Source organism: Oncorhynchus mykiss, chromosome 30 (genome assembly GCF_013265735.2).
Source record: "Oncorhynchus mykiss isolate Arlee chromosome 30, USDA_OmykA_1.1, whole genome shotgun sequence".
NCBI classification, from domain to species: Eukaryota; Metazoa; Chordata; class Actinopteri; order Salmoniformes; family Salmonidae; genus Oncorhynchus; species Oncorhynchus mykiss.
The window spans coordinates 13,897,776-13,916,346 of record NC_050570.1 but is presented as its reverse complement, the minus strand read 5'-3'; the positions used below and the strand labels follow the sequence as shown (position 1 = coordinate 13,916,346).

The following is an 18,571-nucleotide window of genomic DNA, read 5'->3' as shown; positions in this document are numbered from 1 at the left end:
GAATTTCAGGGGAAAAAATCAAGGCCTTGAAGGTTTTTGAAAATAAATATAAATAGACTTTGGCCATTGAAAGGGCTTTAATTTATATATTTTGTGCAAGAATAGAAATTGAAGTTCTTATTCGAATTTTAAAAAAAGCGTAATGTCAGTAATAGGCTACGTTGCGCTGTCTGCATGTCTCCCGCCTTCTGTGCATCCTTGTTTCACGTGTCACCTGCCTAGAAAGTGCGACAGTCACGTGCGTGCATGAGTGATTGAAGTTGAATGATCTAGGTTAAACAGGCAAGCAAGCGAGAAATCTAACGTTAAGTGAACCTTCAGCTATGCCTGGAAAATGTAAATTCCAGGACTCGTGGCTCACCAAAGACATTCACAAAGACTGGCTTGTTAAAGATCCGCGGGACATCCATATGGACCGATGCAGAGCCTGCATAAAATTAATGAAAGTTCACGCTATGGGCAAAAGCAACTGTGACGAGCCATGTTGCTAGAGCATCACACAGGATGGCACTCGAAGTTAAAAGTCCTACCCCTGGTAACATGTAGAAAGGAATACAACCATACTTTGTAGCTAAACGTTAATTAGTTAGCTAGATTATTCCGTCTCTTCGTGGTTGGGTAAATTAACTTTAACGTTACAGAATTATTTGGTCAAATTAACGTTTGCTATTGTAAGCATGAGCACTTAGCTGAGTTCGTTATAACCAGGCCTTTTGCTATAACATATTAACTTCAGCATATTAACTTCATCTGTCTACTGTAAGGAAGTGCTATTTCTTATGCAGGTGACCAGCCTACTGCTATTACATTGCTATAACTGAGACAACGTATTTTCACAGTAAAACATGTTAGGTCCCATACAGGATAGCTCCCACACCCACACACACAGCACACACACATTACACACACTAACTGCCGAGGACACACAGATAAGACATACACCCACACATTGGGAGGAAGAGACAGCCTTGACTTGCAGAAACCAGCGCACACACCTAATCTCCTTCTTAGCTGAACATTGTGTGACAAGGAACGGCACGACAAGACTCAGAGGGATGACGGACGGCCCAACAGGACCAACCAGAAGACCAGAACTTCTAGACTCAACCTACTTTCTGTACTGTATATAACATACATGCACTCTGTTATCGGGGCTTCTTTTCTGCTGGTTCCTTAAGAACCGAATGAAATGGGCCCGTATACGTTGTACCAGATATCTTTACTCATAATTAAACTGTCACTTGTCATACAATAGACCACCTTGTCTGAATCGATCCTTGACCGGCTCACCCTCCTACATATCCCATTATCAACACTACCAAGTATTACTCAATAGGAAACATCACTCAATAAAGCTTACACAAGCAGGCTGATGTCTCTACTCACAGCACATAAACAGGAACTGGCCCAACCACAATGCCTTAAGTCTCAGTATCGGCCAACGGCTGGCTATGTGAAAACAGGAACTGCACATACATTAAGACACACAAACTCATTGCACACATAAGCTGCACAAGATTATAAACTTATCTAGGACACACACACACACACACCCACCCTGGACTCAGGAAAACAACAAGGACATTGAGCAACGGCTGAAGCGATGGGCTGCAGGAGCCAATCATCGGAGGCTACGCCTGGACCTGATCCAACCAGAGAACCAGGACTTCAAGACTCAACCTACTTTCTGTGCTGTATAAAACATGTAAACAAACTGTATTAGGGGCTCTTCCTCTTTTAGCTCACTCGGAGTTACTTGACTGAGCCCGTGCACGCTGTACCAGATATCTTTACTCTGAATAAACTGTCGCTTGTCATACAATAGATCTCTTTGTCCGAATCGTTCCTTGGCCGACTCGTCCACCTGCACATCTCATTTTATCAACACTATGTTGTTAGCTAATGTTATCTAGATGTGTCAGTCAGTTCTCCCACAGAATCACACCTGTCAATATAGTGCTAGCTAGCTAACGTTAGCTAAGTTCACGTTAAGTTAGCCAACTTGCGGCAAGCAGAGCTGGACAGGTAATATTTCAAATGATTGACAGTTTGCTAACGTTAGCTGAAAGTTTACATTTAGTTAAAGGACGTTAACTAGAATCGTTAGTGACACGTTACATGACTGATGCCAGCTAGCTAGTCATTCATCAGACTTGGACATTCATTTTCTTATAGCTCCCACTCTATTGAACTATGTGGGAAAGTCACCGTCATCTACATCACCACCTAGACAATCTTATACAACTACTACCACATTCACCACCTCAAGACAGTCTGTCATAACTGGCGTTCCCAGAGGACACATTGTGGGCTGAGACATTGTGGTGTCTGAATATGATGGAGTCTCACTACTCTTTCCACTGTAGTGAACACACAGGTGAGTGGCATGGTTTTTAAACTCACCTGTAACGTTAAATTATTTTTATGGGCATGTTATGTTTGTTTTTATATTTCATATTCTCTCTCTGTGAAACACACGTACACACATGCTAGAAACAGAAATGTGTTTGATTTCAATATTCTATTTATTTTTACTGTTAGGTGTGCTGTTCTCAGCGACGTTCCCAGACAGTGCAATAGCCAAGACCTTCACATGCAGGGCAAGAAAGTCCAGCTATATGTGCACACATGGCTTGGCTCCTCATTTCAAACACTTGTCTAAAAATACTAGGGAGGAGGACTATCTCTCTTTGATGAGAGCCTTAACAGGAAAACAGTCAAAGCAGTGTGAATTCCACGTCCGTTTATGAGATGAGGACAGTTGTGACGTTTTTATGATTCTAAATTTATGGGATATGCGACCTCTTTGGACCTTAAAGTGGTCTGAGAAGAGCACCGAAGATCTACCAAAGAAAAACATGGTTCAGGTCTCCATGGATGGACCAAATATAAATTAGTCATTTTACTCATAGTCCCACCTAGATTTTGATGTACACCTTATAAACATTGGTAGTTGCGGTCTCCATATTGTACATGGAGCATTTCAGAAGGGAGTGGAAGAAACAGTGGAAAGTTGACAGTGTACTTCATGCTATTTACCAACTTCTGAAGGATACTCCAGCCCGCAGGGAGGACAACTTTAACATCATTGGATCGCCAGATCCCCCAATGCCACTTAAGTTTTGCAAGACACGGTGTGTTGAAAATGAGCCCGTGCTTGAAAGAGCTTTAGAGTTTTTACCCCATATGGTAACAACATATGTGAAGGCTGTCGAGAAGAGATGTTCAAATCCAGGCACAAAGTAATTTGAGGTGATTCAGGAGGCCCTTAAGGACCCTCTCATGACGGCAAAACTGAATTTAATATTTTCAGTGAGCAAGGACGTGACACCATTCCTCACGCGCTACCAGACCGATAAGCCTGGTAGCGTGGTAGCGGGAACAACTTCCGGCGCCGACAGAGATGGCCGCCTCGCTTCGCATTCCTAGGAAACTATGCAGTATTTTATTTATTTTTTCGTGTTATTTCTTACATTGGTACCCCAGGTAATCTTAGGTTTCATTACATACAGTCGGGAAGAACTACTGAATATAAGAGCAACGTCAACTCACCATCAGTACGACCAGGAATATGACTTTCCCGAAGCGGATCCTGTGTTCTGCCTTCCACCCAGGACAACGGAATGGATCCCAGCCGGCGACCCAAAACAAAGACGTCGTAAAAGAGGGAAACGAAGCGGTCTTCTGGTCAGGCTCCGGAGACGGGCACATCGGGCACCACTCCCTAGCATACTACTCGCCAATGTCCAGTCTCTTGACAACAAGGTTGATGAAATTTGAGCATGGGTAGCATTCCAGAGGGACATAAGACACTGTAACGTTCTTTGCTTCACGGAAACATGGCTGACTCGAGAGACGCTAACGGAATCGGTGCAGCCAGCTGGTTTCTTCACGCATCGCGCCGACAGAAACAAACATACTTCTGGTAAGATGAGGGGCGGGGGCGTATGCCTTTATAATTAACGAGACGTGGTGTGATCACAACAACATACAGGAACTCAAGTCCTTCTGTTCACCTGATTTAGAATTCCTCACAATCAAATGTCGACCGCATTATCTACCAAGGGAATTCTCTTCGATTATAATCACAGCCGTATATATAACACCCCAAGCAGACACATCGATGGCCCTGAACAAACTTTATTTGACTCTTTGCAAAATGGAAACCACATATCCTGAGGCTGCATTCATTGTAGCTGGGGATTTTAACAAGGCTAATCTGAAAACAAGACTCCATAAATTGTATCAGCACATCGATTGCGTAACCAGGGCTGGTAAAACCTTGGATCATTGCTATTCTAACTTCCGCGACGCATATAAGGCCCTCCCCCGCCCTCCTTTCAGAAAAGCTGACCACAACTCAATTTTGTTGCTCCCTGCCTACAGACAGAAACTAAAACAAGAAGCTCTTGCGCTCAGGTCTGTTCAACGCAGGTCCGACCAATCTGATTCCACGCTTCAAGACTGCTTTGATTGTGGATTGGGATATGTTCCGCATTGCTTCCAACAACAACAACATTGATGAATACGCTGATTCGGTGAGCGAGTTCATTAGAAAGTGCATTGACGATGTCGTTCCCATAGCAACGATTAAAACATTCCCAAACCAGAAACCGTGGATTGATGGCGGCATTCGCGTGAAACTGAAAGCCCGAACCACTGCTTTTAACCAGGGAAAGGTGACCCTAACACTAACCGAATACAAACAGTGTAGCTATTCCCTCCGCAAGGCAATCAAACAAGCTAAGCATCAGTATAGTGACAAAGTAGAGTCACAATTCAACGGCTCAGACACAAGAGGTATGTGGCAGGGTCTACATTCAATCACGGATTACAAAAAGAAAACCAGCCCCGTCACAGACCAGGATGTCTTGCTCCCAGGCAGACTAAATAACTTTTTTGCCCGCTTTGAGGACTATACAGTGCCACTGACACGGCCCGCAACCAAAACCTGCGGACTCTCCTTCACTGCAGCCGAAGTGAGTAAAACATTTAAACGTGTTAACCCTCGCAAGGCTGCAGGCCCAGACGGCATCCCCAGCCGCGTCCTCAGAGCATGCGCAGACCAGCTGGCTGGTGTGTTTACAGACATATTCAATCAATCCGTATCCCAGTCTGCTGTTGCCCCATGCTTAAAGTGGGCCACCATTGTTCCTGTTCCCAAGAAAGCTAAGGTAACTGAGCTAAATGACTACCGCCCGTAGCACTCACTTCCGTCATCATGAAGTGCTTTGAGAGACTAGTCAAGGACCATATCACCTCCACCCTACCTGACACCCTAGACCCACTCCAATTTGCTTACCGCCCAAATAGGTCCACAGACGATGCAATCTCAACCACACTGCACACTGCCCTAACCCATCTGGACAAGAGGAATACCTATGTGAGAATGCTGTTCATCGACTACAGCTCAGCATTTAACACCATAGTACCCTCCAAACTCGTCATCAAGCTCGAGACCCTGGGTCTCGACCCCGCCCTGTGCAACTGGGTACTGGACTTCCTGACGGGCCGCCCCTAGGTGGTGAGGGTAGGTAACAACATCTCCACCTCGCTGATCCTCAACACTGGGGCCCCACAAGGGTGCGTTCTGAGCCCTCTCCTGTACTTCCTGTTCACCCACGACTGCGTGGCCACGCACGCCTCCAACTCAATCATCAAGTTTACGGACGACACTACAGTGCTAGGCTTGATTACCAACAACGACGAGACGGCCTACAGGGAGGAGGTGAGGGCCCGGAGTGTGGTGTCAGGAAAATAACCTCACACTCAACGTCAACAAAACAAAGGAGATGATTGTGGACTTCAGGAAACAGCAGAGGGAGCACCCCCCTATCCACATCGAGGGGACAGTAGTGGAGAGGGTAGCAAGTTTTAAGTTCCTCGGCGTACAGATCACAGACAAACTGAATTGGTCAACCCACACAGACAGCGTCGTTAAGAAGGCGCAGCAGCGCCTCTTCAACCTCAGGAGGCTGAAGAAATTTGGCTTGTCACCAAAAGCACTCACAAACTTCTACAGATGCACAATCGAGAGCATCCTGTCGGGCTGTATCACCACTTGGTACGGCAACTGCTCCGCCCACAACCGTAAGGCTCTCCAGAGGGTAGTGAGGTCTGCACAACGCATCACCGGGGCAAACTACCTGCCCTCCAGGACACCTACACCACCCGATGTCACAGGAAGGCCATAAAGATCATCAAGGACAACAACCACCCGAGCCACTGCTTGTTCACCCTGCTATCATCCAGAAGGCGAGGTCAGTACAGGTGCATCAAAGCAGGGACCGAGAGACTGAAAAACAGCTATCTCAAGGCCATCAGAATGTTAAACAGCCACCACTAACATTGAGTGGCTGCTGCCACTTTAATAATGGGAATTGGTGGAAATTATATCACTAGCCACTTTAAACAATGCTACTTAATATAATGTTTACATACCCTACATTACTCATCTCATATGATATAGAGTACAGTATATACATATACATCTACTGCATCTTTGTGTAATACATGTTTCACTAGCCACTTTAAACTATGCCACTTTGTTTACATACCCTACATTACTCATCTCATGTATATACTGCACTCTCATATGTATCTACTGCATCTTGCCTATGCCGTTCTGTACCATCACTCATTCATATATCTTTATGTACATATTCTTTATCCCTTTACACTTGTGTGTATAAGGTAGTAGTTTTGGAATTGTTAGGTTAGATTACTCGTTGGTTATTATTGCATTGTCGGAACTAGAAGCACAAGAATTTCGCTACACTTGCATTAACATCTGCTAACCATGTGTATGTGACAAATACATTTGATTTGATTTGAAGCCCATGGTGCCATTTTTCTCTACAGAGCTGCTTGATGAGCAGATTCCTAAAGCCAGACCTCATGAAAGAAGCGAAGACCCCTCAAAAACTTCTTGATGTTGAGGTGAGCCAGTCGTCCAATCACATTGACTTCGGCTTTGTTACTCGAAGAATTGTGAGACTTGAACGCAGGAAAGAAAATTGGACAGAAACATTGATGGACTTCAAAATCGTTTGCAAGAAGTGTATGCTCACAACTGTAAACAAACTCATTGAGATCTCCATTGAAGTACTCTCTGGTCTCGCATCTTTGTTGGATCCAAGGGAAATGGCAGGCACAAATGGAAAGATGCCGTGTACAGCCAAATTTAAAGACTTCACCTACCTTGTAAGTAGTCATCGGGTGAAGGAAGAAGATTGTGATGACATCATTTGACAGTACTCACATTTTATTGATGACATTGTCCAAGCCCAAACACTCAGTTTGTAAACGTTGATCCTGCCCAAGAGAGCGTGGACACATTTTTACATGAGTATATGTCAAAGGACAAAGAGCTCAGAAATCTACGGAGACATTCCTCTAACGCCTCTTACTGTCACATGGGCAAGCCTCAGTAGGGAGTGGATTCTCCATCAATCGGCAGATTGAAGTGGAGAACTTGAAGGAAGATTCATATGTAGCACAGAGATGTATAGTTGACCACATAAGAGCTGTGGGTGGCATACATAATGTGTGCATTGACAGACCTCTGCTGATAGAGGTACGTGACACATCAAGAAGAACAGAGACAGAAGAATGGATGAGCAAAAAAACAGGAGGAAAGAAATTATAGATTAAATAGATGAATTTAAAGGGAGGAATAGAAGACTGACCGATGACATAAATGCTCTCGACCTCAGCAGATAAATATGCACTCAAAAGTGGAGAGCACAGGCAACCTCACTTTTATTGCCAAGTCCAATAGCTTGATAAAGATGGTGGTAAAGATAAGAGCACAAAATAGCTGAAATAGAAACACTACTCAACGAAAAAGTGAATGACCTGAAAAGCAGATGAAGGGGCATAGCAGCAAAAAGCAAGGGTTGAGCACTGTTTTAACAGTTTGAGAAAGGGCAAAACACTACTCAGTAAGTGATACATTTTTTATTTTTTATTATTCTTATTATATTTTTTTTATAAAGCTAATGAACCAAAAATGCCAACAAACCCATAACACAATGGTTAGGGAAATGTTTTATTCATTTTGATCCAATGTATTTTACATATAATCTTTTATTGTTGCAAAACATTTTATTTATGGTCATAAGTTTTTGTTTATCTATTCATTTGGTCATGTTCGTGAAAAAAAGGTCATGTTTTTGCTCTGCAACATGTTTTGTGGTGTTAAGCTGGTGCTAATGAAATAAACTAAGTGACTTAACTCTTCAACTCATAAATAAGTCTGTCGCTCAACTTACACAATATATTGTTTTGCTGTGTTAGAGAAGGCAAGAGACCACGTAGTCTGCCATCACTGTAACACAGCACAATTTAGACGTGTTCACACATTCAAGCCTCTCTCTTTTTTATTGTTGTCTGTGAGCTTCTGTAAATCCTGCAAGTTTTCATGATAAAAATTGTCAGTGTTGTAACAATAATTAATTAACCTTGATCTGTGTCTCAAACTATGCCATTTTTCGTTTTGAGGGAATTGGGCCTGGAAAGTCCTTGAATTTGATGTTTAAGAAGGTGTAGGAACCCTGCCTCATGTCTACCTGCCTTTTATGTTGTGACATTAAAGACTGAAGAACCACAACTGTATCTCCGTTTGTCTACACTTCTCAATTTTGAGGTTTGCATCTGAATTCAGGGGGCACAATATATCGGTGAACATATCGGAATCGGCCGAAATTAGATAAAAATGCCAACATCGGTATCGGGCCGATGTTTAATTTAACGGCGATGTGCAAAACCGATGTCAAAGCTGACGTGCCTACCTATATAACGTGACGTGATGACGCCACATAAAATTTTGCGCTACACGTGCAACACTGCATTCCTAACCTTGCCCATAATGTCTGCTTTGTGGATCGAGCAGTCAACAAGTCGAGCAGTCATTTGAAAGAGTAAGAAAATTTCAGCGAGACAACTCAAAAGGCGAAAACCATTAACTTCTCTAGGCTAGGTGGGATGTTAGCGTCCCACCTGGCTAACATCCGGTGAAATAGCCGAGCTCAAAGATTCTAAATACACCATTCGTAATATTAAACGTTCTTGTAAATACATGAATCTAACATCATTTAAAAGCTTAACTTCTTCTTAATCCAACCGCTGTGTCAGATTTAAAAAATTATTTTTGCCGAAAGCATACCATACGATAATCTGACGACAGCGGGCCGCACACACAAGTATTACTAGCATTTTCCAACCAAGCATTAGCGTCACAAAAGTCAGAAGTAATCAATTACCTTTGAAGATCTTCTTCTTTTGGCAATACAAAAGGTCCAATCCTCACAATAAATGGTTGTTTTGTTTGATTAAATCATATTTTATAGCATAACACTACACATTTTGTAAACGGCTTGTGTCATGAATTCCGTATCCTTCAACTTTCAACGAAACATTCAATGTAATTACTCACACTAAATGTATGTTTATCTAGTCATGGTTTCATTGCAATCCTCTCTGTTAGTAACACAACCATACCTGATGGTTCTTTTTACGGGACGTATTGACCGAAAGGAACTGATTTGAACACACCAAACAATGACCTCATTGCGCGCCAATGATATGACTGGTGCTTCTTTGATTGACTGTATTTCTGCCCAATGACCACTGATCGTCTTGAAATCTAGCTTGGTAGAGAGCCAATGAGCTGAGGTAAACGGCAATATCTGATGGTTATATCTGGGAAGACAGCTCTTGAACAAAAGTCGAGCGTAACACAGCCATTTGCCATTGAAATTTCTACCTGAAGGAGCCACTTTGTTTGCACGTAGCAGTATTGAGTCGAGATCATTTACACTATTTTATTGAAAGAATTATGGCAAGTAAATCTGGAAAATCAAAGGCAAAGTCCAGGTATACAGATCTACACGATATTATTGACGAAATTGAGAGAGAAAGTGACAGAGTTACTAGAAGATTTGTCAGATTGTGAGACAAGTTTGAACTCCCAATTCGAATAAATGTTTTTGCATGGAGAAGACCCAATTCTCGATTGGTATGTAACTCTCATGCTGTTGTTTGAAATTAATAATATCAAATATTATTCATTTGAGTTGTTTTGGAGATATTTTTATTTTATTTGACATTGATATATATAAAATCAGTAATGAAATGTGTGAAGTACACATGGCTCTAAATTGTGGGTGTGTGTCTGTCTGTCTGTATATATTAGATATTTTTACATGTGTTTTATCTAAACATGGGACTGAACAGCACCTCACCTTAGTGATTTTAGGTTCCCTACTCTATATATAATCTGTGTCTGTATATATTAGATAATTTTTACATGTATTTTATCTAAACATGGAACGGAACAGCACCTCACCATAGTGATTTAGGTTCCCTACCCTATATATAATCTGTCTGTCTGTGTCTTTATTTCACAGTCCCTCCGATTCTGATTGGGAGCCCCCACTGCCACGGTGCCCATCACCAAAAGGAGCTGGATCATCTAACCGGACCCCTGCTGTCTCCGGCTCCACACCTACCCCGCCTTGCCAGGTGTGAAGTCTGTGACAAAGAAGCGGAGGTGGGGAAGAGATAAACCTGCAATCGGAGAGGAGGAGGGTCGTTGGCACTCTGTGCTGGAGGAGGATGTGGCCCCACCACTTCCAATATTCAGACCAAAAAGGCTCCAGCTGGACATGACCTCCAAGTACAGCCCCATGCAACTTTTTCAGTTGTTTTTCACCTCGGCAGTTGTTGATTCCCTTTTGTTGAACACAAATAAGTACGGAGCTAAGAAGCAGGAAGACAAGAAAGAGGGATGGAAGCCCATTTCCATGTCAGATCTTTTTTGTTACCTGTCAATGGTCATTTACATGGGTCTTGTGAAGCTGAAAACCCTGAAAGACTACTGGAAAACTACTCCCCTCTATCAACTGCCTTTCCCCTCCACTGTCATGTCATGCAAAAGGTTTCTGACAATCTTACGGGCGCTTCATATCAGTGACCCAGAAGTTGATGATGACAACGAGAAGACGAGAGGCACAGCAAAGTTTGATAGGCTCTGCAAAATAAAACCTCTCTACCCCAGCATCTTTGAGGCCTGCAATACCTATTTTCAGCCTGCCTTTCCACATTTCAGGCTTCAAACATAAAGATATAAAACTGTATTTTTTTGTGAAGAATCAACAACAAGTGGGACACAATCATGAAGTGGAACGACATTTATTGGATATTTCAAACCTTTTTAACAAATCAAAAACTGAAAAATTGGGCGTGCAAAATTATTCAGCCCCCTTAAGTTAATACTTTGTAGCGCCACCTTTTGCTGCGATTACAGCTGTAAGTCGCTTGGGGTATGTCTCTATCAGTTTTGCACATTGAGAGACTGACATTTCTTCCCATTCCTCCTTGCAAAACAGCTCGAGCTCAGTGAGGTTGGATGGAGAGCATTTGTGAACAGCAGTTTTCAGTTCTTTCCACAGATTCTCGATTGGATTCAGGTCTGGACTTTGACTTGGCCATTCTAACACCTGGATATGTTTATTTTTGAACCATTCCATTGTAGATTTTGCTTTATGTTTTGGATCATTGTCTTGTTGGAAGACAAATCTCCGTCCCAGTCTCAGGTCTTTTGCAGACTCCATCAGGTTTTCTTCCAGAATGGTCCTGTATTTGGCTCCATCCATCTTCCCATCAATTTTAACCATCTTCCCTGTCCCTGCTGAAGAAAAGCAGGCCCAAACCATGATGCTGCCACCACCATGTTTGACAGTGGGTATGGTGTGTTCAGGGTGATGAGCTGTGTTGCTTTTACGCCAAACATAACGTTTTGCATTGTTGCCAAAAAGTTCAATTTTGGTTTCATCTGACCAGAGCACCTTCTTCCACATGTTTGGTGTGTCTCCCAGGTGGCTTGTGGATAACTTTAAACAACACTTTTTATGGATATCTTTAAGAAATGGCTTTCTTCTTGCCACTCTTCCATAAAGGCCAGATTTGTGCATTATACGACTGATTGTTGTCCTATGGACAGAGTCTCCCACCTCAGCTGTAGATCTCTGCAGTTCATCCAGAGTGATCATGGGCCTCTTGGCTGCATCTCTGATCAGTCTTCTCCTTGTATGAGCTGAAAGTTTAGAGGGACGGTCAGGTCTTGGTAGATTTGCAGTGGTCTGATACTCCTTCCATTTCAATATTATCGCTTGCACAGTGCTCCTTGGGATGTTTAAAGCTTGGGAAATGTTTTTGTATCCAAATCCGGCTTTAAACTTCTTCACAACAGTATCTCGGACCTGCCTGGTGTGTTCCTTGTTCTTCATGATGCTCTCTGCGCTTTTAACGGACCTCTGAGACTATCACAGTGCAGGTGCATTTATACGGAGACTTGATTACACACAGGTGGATTGTATTTATCATCATTAGTCATTTAGGTCAGCATTGGATCATTCAGAGATCCTCACTGAACTTCTGGAGAGAGTTTGCTGCACTGAAAGTAAAGGGGCTGAATAATTTTGCACGCCCAATTTTTCAGTTTTTGATTTGTTAAAAAAGTTTGAAATATCCAATAAATGTCGTTCCACTTCATGATTGTGTCCCACTTGTTGTTGATTCTTCACAAAAAAATACAGTTTTATATCTTTATGTTTGAAGTCTGAAATGTGGCAAAAGGTCGCAAAGTTCAAGGGGGCCGAATACTTTCGCAAGGCACTGTATATGAACATTGCATTTACCACTTATTGCTTAGCTAATAAAAAATACATAGTATACAATTGGTAACTCATTGTCATGTTTATCCTGATACCAGATTCGAATTGAGTGCAAATTAGGTCAAATAAGGAAGTTAAGGCAATAAATATGCCATGGTGGTGAAGTAATTACAATATGGCAATTAAATACTGGAATGGTATATGTGCAAAAGATGGATGTGCAAGTAGAGATACTGTGGTGCAAAAGGAGCTAAATAAATAAATACAGTATGGGGATGAGGTAGATAGATGGGCTGTATACAGATGGGCTATGAACAGGTGCAGTGATCTGTGAGCTGGAATGACAATCAAATGGTACAGTTCAGTGGAATAATTTAAATTAATATCTAACCTGAACATCATCCACACCAAAAGTCCTCCAAGGTCCAGGGAACAAGATCCGAGCAATGTTTCTGTGAACACAGTGTATGTAAAAGTGAAGAAAAAGTACAATTCAACACCTTTTTATACTCCAGCATGCATAACAGTTTTAAACACAGTTGAACTGAATTAGCCCAAGTATTTTTCACAACATGTATGGGTGTTGCTGGTCCATAAAATGTATTTTCAACTGCAAACACACCATTTCTCACATCAATACACTCACATGCCAAAACTCTTTCCTTGGACACTGTTTCAAAGCAATGTGTATGCTTTCTTCGTAAATGTGTTTTCAAGTTTTTCTTATTTAATAACTTCAGTTTGCAGTGTGGACAAGTTACAATGACTTTTCTTGATTTGCCATGTATGTTGGGAGAGACATGTATCATGTAAAATATTTGATTTTATTGTTATGAAACAGGCAGGGAGCAGGTCTCGAACCCTCGACCTTCTAGCCCGAGGTCCGGCGCACTATCGACTGTGCCACAAAAGCATGCTCGTGCGGCAAAGTCGATTTCCACGCTTATAAACCCAGGGTAGTTACATTATTTAACTCAGCAGGTCAATTAAGAACAAACCCGGAAGACGCTGGGCCAATTGTGCGCCGCCCTATGGGACTCCCAATCACGGACAGTTGTGATGCAGCCTGGATTCTAACCAGGGTGCTTGTAGTGCCTAAGACCGCTGCGCCACTCGGGAGCCCACTAATTATATTGGTTGCATACAATCGAAATGCTTGTTTAGTATAGTCATAATATTTGGCTGTACTGAAAGACCAGTTGAAAAACGGGGAAGGTTTGGATCAAGCCACACATAGGCGGAAATCCCAGGGGGGACGGGGGACACACGACCCCCCATCCTGGGAAAAATATGATTTGTCCCCCCCAATACATCACTGTAAACATAACTATGTAATTTCAATAATATTAATAATACGCAATGAAAGCACTTGTGCTGATTATAGACACTTAATAGCGTGTTTTTAGTTTCAAACAATTGTGACCCCCCGCCCTTTGTCTCACAATGGTTTGATTCACTGCCAGTTCCTTATCTGGCAGGTAAGTATCTTTTTTTTTTTTTAAAGGTTTTAAATTCATTTATATAAAATAAAATAAAACATTTATCCACTGAAGCAGAACAAATATCCATCACTTGTATCTTCTTTAGTTCGGAACATATACAATCTGAAGACAGACTCGTCAGGTTGTCGGAAGAGAATTAAATAATCAAGCAAAGGGTCTGTCCACACACCGAAGTCACCACAGCCAAGGATAACGAGAGAAACAAAAACATTTTACCAACTGCAGATCTGGTCTGGTTTTAAACAGCTATTTTCTTCTGTTAAATGTACAGTTAAAGCTAGAATCCTTAGTTGCTTCATCCATTTTCTGACTTGAATGATATATACCCATCTAATCTTGAATAATAACTTAAACGCCTAATGAGCTTAGTTCAACTCTCGTACCCCATCAAAATATAAACTTGTTCTTACGCTAATGTTTGTAAACAATGGACATGTAAAGCACGGTATAGTCTCAAAACATGGTTAAAACCCACAATTGTGATATCATGGATGGTCAGTCCTGGCATCCATAGACCCGTCTGTCAATCTGAGAGTGGTTACATTTCTCCAGGCCCATCCCTCAGCTTTTGACCAAAAACAGGTGGAGTGACCCCTCTGGTATAGTTTCAACTAAGGATTCAAGCGTTAACGGCTCGGGTACTTTTCTGTAGTCTGTTACATGAAAGCTCGATGAGGAGGCATCTGATCAACTACACATGGAATTAGTATGTTTATATCTTACTGGTTATCTGTGCAAGTATGAAAATATGTAAGTGTAAGAAAGCAAATTGATTTGGATATGACAGAATGTGGATTTGACAGGGGGGAAAAACACTCCATTGATAGAATTGTAAAAAGAAACGACACTGAACAGAAAAAAAGTCCACATACAAACTAACAGCGAGAATGTTGAAGTTCAGGTGGAGTGATTGAAATGTCAGACCCCACTTCTGTAATGCTTTCTTTATTTCAATTATTATTACTTGTTTTACCTATATAAATGAAAATACATCCAAAACAGATCCTATGGTCCACATATGAACAATAAAATACTGCATTTCTACTTACAGCAGCAATAAGGCTAGGTCAGTATATGAAAGGCTAGCTGCCAAAGGTCCAGGAATTGTCATGTCATGTTTGGGTCAAATGCTTCTCATGCTGCCAGTTGGTCACTTCATCCAGTCACCCCATGGGTCCGTTGAGTGGTGCTCTTGACCGTGGCCCCAATCTGCACTGAGGTAGTTGAGACAGAGGTACCGTGCGACCGCCAGGCTAACATGGGCCTCAGTCAAACTGCTCGCTGCAGGTGGTCAAAGTTCAGCTTATCATGTTAAAGGTTAATTGTTGTTAAGGCTTCCTGTGGTCTTGGAGTAGTCGTGAGAGTTCGTATCTACTTTCTGAAAGGCACTCAATGCACGTAACTGACGTGAGGTTATTCCAGTCAATCGCGCCATAGCAATGTTTGTTTTTTTATGTTGGCAGGGTTTACACACACACTAGCTGAATTTGCAGAGCTAGGGGCAAACATTAACTATTAAACTAGCTAGTACCTATTTCATTTATATGGCGTCGTCAAAGATGGAATCACAGATACGGAATTGGTGCTCGCTAGCTTTGCAAATTCAGCTATTGTTGGAAGCCAGCCAAAATGAAACAAACTATATTAAAATTACAAAAGGTTGCAGCATATGTTGTGTAAATGGTGAACTCATGAACTCATACAGCTGTCAACTCTTGTCACTGCAATCCGTTTCACATTTGCTAGCTACCTTTTAGATCGAAGCTCATATAGAATGATAGAAGATAAGATGATATAAGCCCATCTCCTACTACTATTGCGCAGATAGCCAGCCTGCCAGGTAGAAAAATGTCCGAAAAAAGTAAAAAGACAGACATCAGAGTATTTTTCAGTACACCAAAACGCAAAGCAAGAACCCTAGTAGCCTAAGACTAGTTGATCATTTGTTTAAGGCAATGGTATTTCTGTTGTGATTAATTGTGTAGTTTTGGGTACTGGTAGTTAGGAGTACGGCAAACACCTTATTTATTTTATAGGAGACAGACTGTGAGGCAGTGAGGGTGGTAAAAGGGAAAGAGCCAGGGAGAGAGACTTCAGAGGACAGTGTCACAGCCACGGCAGGACCAGGTGTCAACTTTGTTGCCTGCAGCACCAGTATAGGAGACAGTGGCGCAGCCACGGCAGGACCAGGTGTCAACCTTGTTGCCTGCAGCACCAGTATAGGAGACAGTGGCGCAGCCACGGCAGGACCAGGTGTCAACCTTGTTGCCAGCTACACCAGTATAAGGGACAGTGGCACAGCCACGGCAGGACCAGGCGTCAACCTTGTTGCCAGCAGCACCAGTATAAGGGACAGTGGCACAGCCACGGCAGGACCAGGCGTCAACCTTGTTGCCAGCAGCACCAGTATAGGGGACAGTGGCACAGCCACGGCAGGACCAGGTGTCAACCTTGTTGCCAGCAGCACCAGTATAGGGGACAGTGGCACAGCATTGTCCAGTTACCTCAGTGATGGCACAAAACCATATCAGCCACACCCACAATTTATAGAACCGCAAACTCTTGCCAACAGATTGTTGACGTTTCAAGAGAGATGGTTTTGCGATATCCCCTGGCTACATTATAATCCATCAGTAAAAGGAGTGTTGTGTTTTCACTGTAGCCAAGGGTTTTCAAGCCAGCCATCTTTTGGCCAAAGAGCAGATGCTGCCTTCATTAGTGCAGGATTTAGGAACTGGAGAAAAGCCATTGTAAAATTCACAGCACATCAAAACTGCCAAACCCACCGCCACTGTGTAACTGTAACAGCACACCAGCTAAATCCAATCAGTGTCCAGTTATCCAGGGCGTGTGGTAAACAGCAGAAATGACGAAAGCTACCTTGCACTGTATGAGAAAGCAACAACATTGATTGAATCCATTGAGACACACTCAAGAAGATTTGCTGGCAAAGCAGTGGATCATTATAGGGCAGAATTTTTTAAAGTGCTGGATGGTGTGGAGGTTCATTTTGGCGACCGTTTTGACCAGAACAGTCTAAACATTCTGTAAAAGTTGGAAAGAGTGCTTCTCACGGGGGAGTTGGATGAGTCTCTAGATCAGTACCCTGAGCTGAACATAGATTCTCTTTCAGTGCAGTTGCCTCTCTTTCGCAACAAATAACCCTGTAGCAGCAGTTGAGAGGCAGCAAGAGGTCCTCAGGAGGCTTCCAGTGGAGGTGCGGGGGTTGGTTGACCAAGTTGAGGTGCTGATCAGAATTTTGTCTGTAATGTACATAAAGACAGGCTGGACAGTCTTGAGGGAAAATATCTGCCAGCAATTTGTTGGATCCATTGAAACCCTCAAACATAGGTTCGGTTCTTTTGTTCAGTGGTGTGTATAGCAGTGGTTCTCAACCTTTTTTGAGTACTGGAAGCCCTGCATATTTTGAGGAAAGGCAGGCAAGGTTTTGAGTGGTCCTCAGGGACCTCCACCCCCTCTATATTATATGTAAAGTTAGTGAAATCCTTGTGCTGCTGAATACGTTCATTACACTTTTTTTATTTCATGGACCCCTTGCCATTACACCAGGGACCCCTAGGGGTCCACCTACCCTGTTTGAGAACCCCTGGTGTATAGTATGATATTTGTTATTTTGTTTAGTCGTTTTTAGTACATGACAGTACACTTACTAATTATTTATTTTATTTTATTTAAAATTGCATACTTTGTGTGACATACTTGTCCATAGCTGTTGTTTGAAGAGTTGAGACACTGACTGAACAATAACTAAGTATTTCTGAAGGATATTTTGGTTGACTTGTTTGGGTTTTTCATTGAAGTAGTTATCTTGCTTTTAGAACTGTACTTATTCAGAGCGTTTTGTTTTTGTAAAGATGTTGTAATAGACTCAAACCAGTGTCACATATTTAATGACTATAGAAATGAATCAGAAAAAGTTCAATAAAAAGGTCAGTTCAGTGCGTAGACTAACTTTGTGATGGTTCTCAATGGAGATTCTTTGAGATGAGATCTCACCATGTTCATTGTATTTATGAAACCTGCACCCATACAGTGTACAGTACCATTACCCCATACCGGCCTTGCTTGGTATTGCTGGTTGTAAATACAAATACCTGCAAACATACTAGACTGATAAGGAACACTGCTATAACTATTATTAGTAGTAGTATTATAAGGATTTAAACAATTTAACAAGTTGGGACAACCCTTCATTTAACTACTGTACCTATCAATTATCCAGTAGTAGTAATTATGGTTCATCAATATACATTTAACATATTACAACGTAGGCTATGTGTTACAGCACTACTTTTGGTGTCACCCTCAGGAATTGCTCTTGAGAAAATGTAATGTAATTGTCCCCTCCAAAATTAATATCAGATTTTCACC

At 42.1% G+C, this 18,571-nt stretch overlaps 1 long non-coding RNA gene across 1 annotated transcript in view; it reads right to left on the bottom strand.

The window, feature by feature from the left end:
* The window catches only part of LOC110521381, a 30,237-nt gene extending 28,776 nt beyond the window's left edge, over window positions 1-1,461 (bottom strand). The window contains exon 1 of the long non-coding RNA XR_002473129.2: window positions 1,387-1,461. This is a non-coding gene — a long non-coding RNA (uncharacterized LOC110521381). The remainder of the gene's footprint in view (window positions 1-1,386) is intronic.
* Between the last annotated feature and the right edge of the window lie 17,110 nt (window positions 1,462-18,571).